This window comes from Coenobita brevimanus, chromosome 63 (genome assembly GCF_032717465.1).
Source record: "Coenobita brevimanus isolate Jiangsu-jjx chromosome 63, ASM3271746v2, whole genome shotgun sequence".
Taxonomy (NCBI): domain Eukaryota; kingdom Metazoa; phylum Arthropoda; class Malacostraca; order Decapoda; family Coenobitidae; genus Coenobita; species Coenobita brevimanus.
Genome location: NC_137016.1, coordinates 18,382,177 through 18,395,104, shown reverse-complemented (window position 1 = coordinate 18,395,104; position 12,928 = coordinate 18,382,177).

Genomic DNA, 12,928 nt, shown 5'->3' with positions numbered 1-12,928 from the left:
TTCGAAGTGTCTCCTAATCTGAACAAAACCGTCTGGGATAAGTAAGAACAAAATGGAAAAGACGTCCTTGAGGTGATAAACAAACCTGACACCATCTCCCCCCCCCCCTAACACCTTGAATATACTCACACAATATTATTTAGTGCTACATTTTTTTGTATCTTGGGGCAATTGTATTTGGATCTGGAATGACTTTTCTTTCACCACAGAGGGTCAGATAAGGTTTTCATTAACTACTTCACTACTCGAAATCCTTCCTAAACTAAATAACATCAACTGGTTGTAGGAAAAAAAAAAGTGAGAATGGGGTCTTCTTGCTCAAGGGATGAACCAATATTTCTAGAGGATCAAAAATAAATAAATAAATAAATAAAGGTCCTGCTCAAGGGTTAACTCCAATACTCCCACAGGTCCTAAAATATATACATACATAAATAAAATAAAATAATTAAAAATCCTTTGGGTCTATGGGTTAAAGTGAATATGTCCACAGCTCCAAAGAATAAATAAAATAAATGTACAATAAAATAATAAAGGTCCACTGATTCAAGGGGTTAACTCCAATACTTCCACCGGCCCTTTCCAAACCCAGTAAAACTGTCGTCAGCAGCAAAAATATACAAGAAATTACGTCCATTTAACGATGTAAGAAACCTTCATAATCTTTCTCATCTTGTCCATAACTAATCCTTCAGGGTGTTGGTTATTTAGGCTTTAACCCTCTCTCTCTCTCTCTCTCTCTCTCTCTCTCTCTCTCTCTCACCACGTCCTGGTGCCTGTACGTCAGCCTCAGGTCGCCCTGGATTCTGGATCAGGCCGAAGGTGAGGCACAAGAAGAAAGATGAAGGGAGAGAGATGGACAAACGATGACAGGCTTGGGTTATGTGAAGCAGGCAATACACAGCAAATGAGAGGAGGGGAAAGGGAAGAAATGACGACTTCGGACATGGAATAGGTGTAAAGGTTTCCGAATTACAGGAGAATCAGCCAGAAGAAATGAGAAAAAAGACGTCAAAGGAATACTGTGTACCCTGCCTCCCGTAATGTGTTAAAGGCGTCCCTTGGAGTGGATGCTGTGATGTTCCTTTGGTGTGCTGAGTGTATGCTAATGTGGTACACAACGGGCAGGGGTGGTGGAGGGAGGGCAGGCAAGGATGAGGGCTAAGGGCGGTAAGGAAGAGTCAGAAAAGGAGAAAACAGTGTGGGCAGAGAGGGGAGAGTCAGGGAAAGAACGTGAGAGTCAGGGAAGGGAGGGGAGAGTCAGAGAGGGGAGGGGAGAGTCAGGGAAGAGAGGGGAGAATCAGGGATGGGAGGGCAGAGTCAGGGTAGGGGAAGGACAGTAAGGTGAAAAGGAACGAGATGAGGGTAGGGGGAGCTGGAATACTAGAGTGAGGGAAGGCAAGGGAAAGAGGGCAGTAGGGCGAGGGGGTAATGAGAGGGGAGTAAGTGGAATTAGGCTGCCAGAAGTTGGGAAGGACAGGGGATGAAACTGCGGAAGAGAACAGGGAGGACAGAGTGGAAGACAAGGCTAGGAGGTGTATGGAGGGTGTAGACTTGGGAAGGATGGAGAGGGAAGTGGAATGAGAATGTGAGAAGGAAGGTCACAGGGAGGAAGAATATAAACATGAAGGAAACAGAAAAACAGATATTGACAAAATAGAGTGAATAGGAGGCAGAAAAGATAAAGTATTGGATGAGAAGTGGTGGAGCTAACTCAGTAGTGCACGAAAATTGTAAAGACAAATGGAAAAAGAAATGACTAAGAGCAAACACGGAGGAGAAGATGATCATTCCTTTGATCTTACCAAGGTTGTGAGTGAATTTGCATGTGATACATTACCAGAATAATTAACCAGATGCCTGGCAATCAGGAGAGTAACGAATGCTGGCAATGTGCATAAATTATAATATGCTGCTTCATAACATAACGATGTCACCTTAAGAGTTTGAATGATTAACAGCTAATAATTCATTATTCAACAGTTTAGAAACTTTTAAATAATGCCAGTTCATTTAGTCAGATGAAAAAGAACAGCCCAGAGAAGAACCGAAATTATGCAATTGTTATTTACTAACGAGAGGGACATTTTCAAGGTACTGTATTTAGTAGACAACTGGAAAAACCAGACTCTGCAAGACGTCAACTGGCTATGAATAATTAAAGTTAATGCATGTCAAAAAATAAAAGGGGGGGGGGATAAAGCTTAGCATAAACTTCAGTAAAGGAGCTAAAAAGTATCTACAGAATTATGGAATTGATATGAAATTCTGGTTTTAAAAAATCAATGGGATGTTGGAAAAAAGGAACAGTATATTTCGTGAAAGGTTTTCATAGCGTGCCTCGAAAATATTTCCGGAATATTAGATTAGGAAGCGATGTGTATGTGGCTCTCGATGACAGACGTCCACATTTACGTTATTAATCAGTCACTGCGATACACCTTTATTTACCATCAGTACTGCGTTACACCTTTGTTTACCAACAGTACTGCGTTACACCTTTGTTTACCATCAGTACTGCGTTACACCTTTGTTTACCATCAGTACTGCGTTACACCTTTGTTTACCATCAGTACTGCGCTACACCTTTGTTTACCATCAGTACTGCGATACACCTTTGTATACCGTCAGTACTGCGTTACACCTTTGTTTACCATCAGTACTGCGTTACACCTTTGTTTACCATCAGTACTGCGTTACACCTTTGTTTACCATCAGTACTGCGTTACACCTTTGTATACCGTCAGTACTGCGCTACACCTTTGTTTACCCATCATGAGTCCCAAGGCTGAGGGCTGGGCCACTCAATCCAAATTTTTAAAGTGAGAAGAACCAGTTGCCCACCCCTGAGTGGCATTATGTAAATCAGTTGCTAACACCTGAGTACCATTATGGGAGCCAGTTGCCAACCCCTGAGTGGCATTATGTGAGTCAGTTGCCAACCCCTTGAGTGTTATGTGAGCCAGTTGATAAACCCTGCCAACCCTTGGATATAAACCCTTTATGGATTCCATCCAGGTTGAGCGCCTGTACCCACTACACCACCAGACATATATTCATTGGTTACATGACCACCACCCAACGTATGCTGGGCTACATGAAACCATCTGGCTTGTCAATCTGTGTAGTCACCTAAATGGAGCAATACATCCAGTGAATGGATGGTGGACGTCTCAATATATCTGCTGCATGTGTTCTGTGTTGTGTGGGTGTTGAATAATGAAAATGATGACGGTTTTATTTTCATGACGATTTTTAAATATCTTCCTTGAATCCAATGATATTTTATGTGATAGCGGTATTTAAACACACACACACACACACACACACACACACACACACACACACACACACACAATTTACACTCTTCTATATTCACCTCAGGTTTCGTTAAGTGGTGGTAGCTAGAGTCGGTATATGTCCGGGAAGATCAGGAAAAAAAAAAATAACAATCTAACGTAGTCTTTGCAACACTGGTGGAGGAGACGACACTGTATGATGATGATGATGGTGGTGGTGGTGGAGGTGGTGGTGGATAAACGTGTACGGACCGCTAAGGAGGAAATGGAAAAGTATTAAGGTAATGAAAAGGAAAATCGGAAGGTAACTGGTGGATGTTAGAAAATGACATGGTAATCGGGAGCAGAGGTTGGACGGTGATACAGAAAAGCGTGTATATGGAGACAAGAAAAAAGAGTTATTAGAGAAAGTAAAAGTTCAAAGGAAATGATGAGGTGCGGATAATATGAGTAATGATGTAATGGACTGAAAAAAGAAGACACAAGAGAAGTATACGACATAAGATGCAAAGGGAAGCAATTATGACTGTAGACAGGATAGGAGATATAAAAGCACGAAGAAAATGATAAAGAACAACGAGAGAGAGAGAGAGAGAGAGAGAGAGAGAGAGAGAGAGAGAGAGAGAGAGAGAGAGAGAATGGAAACAGGAGAAAGAGTGATGGCAGATTAAAGAAGGGATGGTAAAAGAATGGACTGCTGAGGATCGAAGGGTGGGAGTAAAGATGAGGGAGGGAGAGAGAAAGACATGGATGAAGAGAGGAATGGAGAGAAGGAGCGCGGGAGGGAGGAATGGAGAGAAGAAAAGTGAGAGGGAGGGAGGGAGGAATGCAGAGAAGAAGCGAGGGAGGAAGGGAGAGAAGGAACCAAGGAGAAAGCAAGGGGAGTGATACAAGATAGCGTAATGGACTAATGATGGACGAGAGGCAAGAGAAGAGGGAGAGTGAAGCGAAGGAATGGAGGAGGTGATATTGTTTACACAGACACAAAAACAATGAACTGAAATCAAACAGACGAGAGAGGAAAACTACATGATAGGAAGAGTGAGACTCGCATATCATTTGTATTATATGCCTGTGAGTCTGTCTATATTTCACTGTATTTATCTGTATTATATCTATCAAATTCTTATTCTGCTTCTCTCTCTCTCTCTCTCTCTCTCTCTCTCTCTCTCTCTGTATATATATATATATATATATATATATATATATATATATATATATATATATATATATATATATATATATATATATATATATATGTATATATATATATATATATATATATATATATGTACATATTCTTTCTTATATTTTCCCTATCTCTGAGCCTTACAACAACAAACAGTCAAAGTAATACATAGATTAAGAGCGGTAAATAAAAAGATTCTGAGACAACAACTGCTCAGTTTTCTATGACTATGGTGATTACACAGGGCGTTTAAATCGCGTCACTGTACAGTAGTGAGGTGTGTGTGTGAGGTATGTTTGACATGAGGCAGTGTCTGGCATGGCAGTGTAAGTGCAGTCCAGTGTGGTGTGTGTGTGAGGTGTGTTTGACATGAGGCAGTGTTTGTGTGGTGTGACATTGTAAGCCTAGTCTTATGAGGTGTGAAACGTGTTTGATATGAGACAGTGTGTGTGTGTGTGTGTGTGTGTGTGTGTGTGTGTGTGTGTGTGTGTGTGTGTGGCAGTATAGGGTGTAGCCTAATATGGCGTGGCCGTCTTAGGTGAGGTAGTTTAAAATGTGGCAGTGTGTGGTGTGATACTGTCTTCTGCTGAAGTGATAATTAAGAGATTCAGGGAATGTAATGAACTGTGAGAGAAATAAAATGAAAAGCCAAATTTCCAGACAACAAGGAAACACTTTTGTTGATTTATTTTCAAGATCTCCTCCATAAATAACTGGAATGGCTTATATCTTTGCTTCTTTGTCTTCATTTAAGCACCTGCAGTTTGTTCTTATTTATTTCTCTTTTTCCCCATTACTTCCCAGTTATTTCAATTTTTCACTCATGTCATTTCTTGGGGATGATCCTGGCTTTCATGATTACACTTACATTCTTCTCCTTCCTCTCTCTCTCTCTCTCTCTCTCTCTCCCTCTCTCTCTCTCTCTCTCTCTCTCTCTCTCTCTCTCTCTCTTTACGACTTGTACTGTTCTCTCTCTAGTTATATTGTAGGTTGACATTTTCCTTCTCAAATAATTAAAAAACTTATACTCGTATTTCATTTCTCCATCTTTTCCTCTCCTACATTCTAAGCTTTTCCTTAGTCCGATGTCTTTTCCTTTCCCATACTTCCCTTCTCTTCTTTCTCTTCTCTTTTATTTTCTCTCTTTTCAGATCTCTCCGTTTCCCTCTCGGATGAGACGTGTTCTATATTACTTTCCTGCACTCTCTCTCTCTCTCTCTCTCTCTCTCTCTCTCTCTCCTTCATTTCCTCGTGCCTCTCAGCTTCTTGTCTCAATAATCTCGAGGGAAATTCATCTCCGTCTCGACCCCACCTTCGCCCCAGATGCTGTTCAACCTCGCCCGTGTTTTGCCTGACATGTGCCTGATAATGTGCCTGAAATGTGCCTGAAGTGTGTCTGATGATGTGCCTGAATTGTTCCTAAATTACGCCTGATGATGTGCCTGACGATGTGCCTGAAATTTGCCTGATGATGTGCCTGAAATGTGCCTGTTGATGTGTCTGAAATGTGCCTGAAATGTGCCTGATGATGTGCCTGAAATGCGCCTGATGGTGCGGCTGAAATGTGCCTGACATGTGCCTGATGATGTACCTGAAATATGCCTGAAATGTACCTGAAATATGCCTGATGATGTGCCTGAAATGTTCCTAGATTATGCCTGATGATGTGCAATAAAATCTCTCTGGACACCTGCCTGAAATTGTTTGGTGAAGTGTCTGGAATGTGGTGGATGATGTGCCTAAGATGCTTCTAATGTTGGGCCATAACTGCAACTGATGCGCTGGGAATGTGTCCGATTTCTTTGCCTCAAACGTGCATGATGTTTTTCCTGCAATGTGCCTGATTTTGTTCCTGAAACGTACCCGCATCTGTGCCTGCTACGTTCCTGATGTTGTGCCTTTAATACACCTGATAATACTTCATTTATATCTGACATCCCTGAAATGTGCATGGTAATGTGCCTAATCCTGTGCGTGAAATTTACCTGATGTGCCTGATATGCCTGAAACATGTCTGATGATGTGCCTGATGTTCCTGAAATGAGCCTGATGACGTGTTAATGTTGTGTCCGATTTTCCCCTTGAAAAATGCCTGGCGTTGGGTTCTAAATGTGCCTGAAATCTGCCCACTGGTGTGCCTAAAATTTGTTTAATATGTTTGACCTTGTGTCTAAAATATGTCGGGAATGTGCATAATGTGCCTGACATGTGCACAACACTGTACCTGAAATGTGCCCAAAATGTGTACAATATTGTCCAGTACATGAAATGTGCCCGACTTGCCTGAAAGCTGCCTCCTGTTGTGCTTTCAGTGTGTCTAATGGCATCAGTGAAATCCGCCTAATGTTGTGCATGAAATGTGCCTCCTGTTGTGCCTGTTGATGTACATCAGATCTGTCCGTAATTCTTCCTGAAACCAATGATGTGCCTGATGTTGTGGATAAATCTGTGCATGATGATGTACTTCAGATAAGCCTGATGTCGTATCTGAAACTGTATGATGGTGTGTCTGATGTGTCAGAGACTGTATAATATGTCTGTATGACGGTGTGTGTGTGTGTGTGTGTGTGTGTGTGTGTGTGTGTGTGTGTGAGGCAAAGTTCAGGATTTTTGGCACAGCACTCTCTTTCCACTCAACAGAAGCATCTGTCGTCAGCTGGAGTAAATACTAGAGGTGTTCCTAACACGAAAGGGTTAATGCTACGGCATCAACACTCTTAGGATCCAGTGCTTACTCTCACCTAAATAAAATCACCTGGAGTGTTACCTGGAATTAAATTCTTGAAACGACACGAATGTGAAAGGGTTAATTAGACATAAAAAAAAAAAGAACTGAGGTATGCAGCGATGCCTGAGAGAAGCAGTTCCATCACACACACAGTACAACACCCACGGGGCTTCCGTCCATCCAGCAGTAATCACGCTTGGGAAGATCAAAGCAGTACAATCACGGACAAATTTTCGCCTAATACTCAACTGTGTTTGCATCATACTTAAAGCATCTTTGTCACTTTCCTCCCAGACTCATCATATCAATAAAAATTATGTATGGGCAGATAATCACACCAAGCCTCAATAGGAAAGTGAGACGTAGACGCAGTGGAATATGAGTATGAGGCAATCTTGTGTCCGTGAGTGTACCTCCTGAGGGCACGCCTGTCAGCAGCACCGAACCAAGATGATTGGCCAGGCGGCGGTGTGTTTGTGTCTGAGGCTGTGGTGATATCAAAGCACTTCTCTGTGTATCAGGGGACCTTCCTTTGCACCAAACATTCTCTAGTTTTCTTCAGCAAAATGTTAACTCGTCCAATATTTATAATTTCATTTAATTTTCTCTGTCTTATTCCTGATCCTTGTTTGTGTCGTAAATGACAGCAATAAAAAAAATAGATAAATATACACATAAATAAACAGAGAAATAAGTACAAAATCTAGTGTCGAATATTTTCTTTCAACGTGAGGGTGGTTGTGAGGCGTGATAACCTGCCTGACATACAATCACGCACCGGATTTGATGGTATTAGTGAACGTGACGGTGGTGCCCAAGTGTGATCCTCTACCCACGTCTCTTCATTATCATTCTATTTCAGCAGTTTTTTTTTTTTTTTATCCTTATTAACAACCCTTCAGATCGTGTTCTAGGGGACGACTGAGACTTGGCAAAGCTGACTGGTGACCTGAAGACCCCTCGTGTGGGTGACAGGCATAAATTTAAGCTACTTCTTCCTGTTACCAATTTAATATTCTACTTTCACTTCAGAACCCTCTTTACCTGTTATTAGTCCTTTCAAATTCCAGTTTTCAGTTGCTTTCTTTATTCTCACTCCTATTACATCAATTATCAGACCTTCCTCTTCCCAGTCAACTTTCTGTCTCCTCTTCTGGCCTCGTTTCCAGTGTCTAATCTAACTTCTAAGTGTTGCATAATATCCCGCCTTCATCACCACTTCTACCTCATCAACTGTTTTTTGTTTTGCTATCCCTTATTTTAGTTTCCAATTACTAGCAAATGCCCATTTTCTTTCCCATCTCACTTTCCTCCTGTTATTTCAACTTTTCTCACAGCTCACTCTTCCCACTTCAGTCCTCAAGCCTACCATCTGCTCTTTACTCCTCTCCGTCTGTCTGTCTGTCCATTCGACTTCCTTCTTCTCATCCTAGCGTCTCTTTTCCATCCACATTCCTTCGCTTCTCTGTTCCCAGTTTTATTCCCCCCTTCTGCTTCTAAACTCATCGTACCATCCTTTGCCAACTCTCCATTCCCCATACCAATCCTCCTTTCCTTACCCATCGTCCTTTCCTGACCCTTCTTCCCTTTCAAGTAGTTTTTACCTTTCCCCATTCCTCCTCCTCTTTTCCCCTTTCCCACTTCCTTTTTTCCCCTCCCGACCCAGTCTTTCTTCCCCTTCCATCACCCACTTTCCAGCAGCCTTCCATCTCTCATTTCCTTTACCCAGGCCTATCTTAGCTCCTTCAAGACGTCGTCATGTATGGTAAGGACTGGTGTAGGAATGTGGAAATCAGAGTATATCCAAAATGTTAAATTATGAAACAACTTTCAACACTTCTCCGAAACTTGTGAACGTGGGCATAGTAAATTTAAGTTATAAAGGAAACAGAGAAAAACATACAACCGAATAAGAACATTTGAATGAGAACGAGACAAACTGATTGAGAGGAGTAGAAAACATATATTTACGCTTGTTTGACGTGTATAGAAGAGTACTTGCAACATTACTAAAATGTATATATAATTCGCAATGAAAATATCGAACATAAAGTACAGTACTCTGAAATTTGCATGCACTGCAACTTCTCTTCCGTATGCTGTACTCACAGAGAAATCTGGTAAACACCCATGAAAAGAATTGGATGGAGATTATATTGAAATGTTTCATCCAGTGTTACAAAAGGAAACAAATGGACGAGTAATGATTATTATATATATATATATGAGAGAATAAGTTCCGAACAATAATATCGATTCGCTCAATACTAGAACAACTGTGAAATTCTTAGTAAGAATATTGAAAAGTTTGTATAGTTCCAAAGACCTCAACACTGAGTTTTTAGTCATTCCTCATTCCCTTATTATTTATGGTAAACAACTGGATGGATAATACTGTCACCGACTTTACAGGGAAACTTATATAAGTCACTGAGCTACAGTGTGGTTCAGGTGTGTGGTAATTGGATGGACGGTGGGTCGTAGGTTGTCTGAAACGATAATGGAAAATCATTAGAAAGTGACACACACACACACACACACACACACACACACACACACACACACATACAGACGCTTTGCATTTCTAATTATATCTCTACAATATTACCATCAGTTTCTTTGTCCTTCATTTCATACACGTTCCATTAAACTTTTGTTTACACTTCTTGATTTTTGCTTTTTTGTATCTATTGACTTCTTCCTCCACCTGGCCATATATTCCAGTGTTCCATTATTGGCTTTACAATCAAGTTCTTAGGAGAGAGAGAGAGAGAGAGAGAGAGAGAGAGAGAGAGAGAGAGAGAGAGAGAGAGAAAACCACTCCGAGTATTACCTGAACATTTAACGGGAAAGTTTAAGTATTAGGGAAATTTGGGAGGACGGAGAAATACACAAAATTCATCCTCACTTAAAGTACAAATATACGAGTATACTGGGAAGAAATTTATTCAAGTCATTTGCAAGGAAACTAATAATTTTGGGAGCAGTGAAGAAAAAGAGGCGGTGAGCGTGTGTGTGTGTGTGTGTATGTGTGTGTGTGTGTGTGTGTGTACTGCCAACCTCCAACAAAATCAATCCTGCCGAGTGCTGGTAAATATTTTCATTGGCTGGTCTTCATCACAGTTAGTGGAGGCTGACCCACAACTTCACCAATTAACCTTCTTTTTTTTTTTTTTTTTTTTTTTATTTCCTACCACTGTCTCGCTATTTTATTAAGCTTTTTAAATCTCTTCACTACAATGACTTCCTGGTTGATTTTCATCTGGCTGTCTCCTGACGATATCATTCAGCAAGAGCTTTGAAAACGGGAGGAGGAGAGGGGGGGGGGACAGTCATACATAGTTTTCATTTATCCCTTCACTACCATGACGTAGTTGTTTATGGAAGGCCGCATCTATCCCTTATAGTTCCAAGTCTCCCTAGCACAATAAAGTTGCCTGGGAGTACCAAGAAATGTTATACGGATCTGTATCATTTTCATAGCACTTCTTTGTGACTAGCACCATATTCATGTGTTACTCTTTTGCCACAGCTTAACATTGTAGATGAAAAGATGTACTTTTACGCCTCGTTAAAGTGAACAGAATACAGGAACATAAGCCCGTCTCCGGCTATACCCATTCAGCGTCATATTATCATCCACCAACTTTATCCCCACAGACCTGTTCCTACACTGACCCATTATTCCCCGTTGACGTATTGACCCCATGGACGTATTCCTTCCATGGACTTGTTGTCCCTACAGACCTAGAGATACTAGCGTAAAATACAAAAAACGTCACCAAGGTGAACACGTTAAACGCCTTGAAGTACAAAATTTCATTCTTGCTTCTGTCAGATGATTTAACTCAATTTAAGAGAGGCCCTTCGTGGTGGTGAGGATAACCCTTTCTCTAAGATGACATAATCCTTGGTTTACTCTTGTTATCTCCACAAGATTTATATCAGGTTATGAGGCTGTTCTTAATTGCGATCTTAGATATAACCTTTAATAATTCCTGTGATACGAGAGGCCTAAAAAATTGAATAATATCGTTTGGAAATAGCAAATTTAGTATAAAACTCGTAGTGTGCCATCACAGCGAAGGGGATAAGCCAGCAAAATGAAGGCCTAATTCAAATTCCAGGAAGTGATACGTACTCGATTACAAGTTTTTCTCACGGTGGGTGGAAGTGGAAGACGGGAGGAAGTTGGAAGATGGGTGGGGAGGTGTGGGAGAGCGGAGAGAGATGGTCGGAGCTGGAGGAGATGTGGAGATGGTGGAGAAGAGATGTGGAAGGTGGAGGGAGCTTAAGAAGAGGTGTGGGAAGTAAAGGGAGCTGGAGAAGCTATGTGAGAGGTGGAGGAAGCTGGAGAAAAGGTGTGAGAAATGAGGCTGGAGAAAATATGTGGGAGGTGGAGGGAGCTGAAGAAGAGCTGGCGGTGTGGGAGAGGATAGGGAAGAGAGGCTGCGCGAGAGATGAGGGAGGGAGGTGGAGATTAAGAGAAATAGTCGAGGGAGGTAGGGTGGGGGGAGGGTTTGGGAGGATGGAACGTTGATGGGTTGTTGAGGGAGGACTGGAGTTATCTGGTGGCACACACGGTCACATCCTTTACTCTTCACAACTCCATGGTCCTCCAGCCATACACACTGTGGCATAAGCACTGCCCTATGAATTTATTTTAGCTGCATAAATAAGGAAGCTCAATGTTCTTTTTTTTTTCTGATCCACGAAGATTTTGCTTTCTCTCAGTATTTTCCGTTGTGAGTACAGTTCGTTCCCTGAGGCATAACAGTTCCCCTGCGTACCACACACCTTCAGATGTTCCCATTCTGGCATTAACAGTCACATGCTATACTGAATATATGCTTAGGGCAGTCTTATTCACGACTGCAAGCTTGGCATTAACAGGGGTGTTTTTATGAAATCCCTTTTTCATATTCGGTACCAGTTGAGTCTTTTATAGGAATTTCAAGTCTACAAACTGTCTGGGCTCCAACTCGTCTTTTAGACAGCAGTCAATTATGGCAAGATCATGAAGTTTCTCTTATAATACAGTCAAATAATGAGTTATTGCAAACTACCAAACCCACTATCATAATGTGGTACGTAATGAATGGAGGAATATAAAATATACTGGCCACTGGAGACAGCAGACACAAGTGATCAACCTCATGACGTCACATGTGGCCGTTTTGCTGGGATAGGACCACAATGGCCGACCACTGAACAGGATGCTGGATGCAGGTTCCGGCTGCCTCCACCTCAAAGAGAATATGGTCACGGCGAGATATACTGCAGTGGATATCATCAACGATATTTCAAAATAACTGTCGTATTCAGGACAATAACATCAGGCCAAACTAAAAAAATGACCAAATTTAAATTTCACGAAATAAATTAATTTCAAGTGTGTGGGGGTGATGGAGGAAGGGGAAGATGGAAGCCCTTGATCTTCCTACCTTTTCCAGGGATGGAAAGTTCCATGAACCGCGTGGGAGTTAAATTTTTTCAGGTTTACTGTGGATTTTACGTGTTATGGTTCGGAATTAGATATTTATCTCTGATTATTCCTAACAAATTACTATAAATTAATGAGTATGTACGTATATTTACATCTATCCATCTATCCATCTACATATATATATATATATATATATATATATATATATATATATCTATATATATATATATATATATATACTTACGAGTAAATCAGCAGCAGCAGCA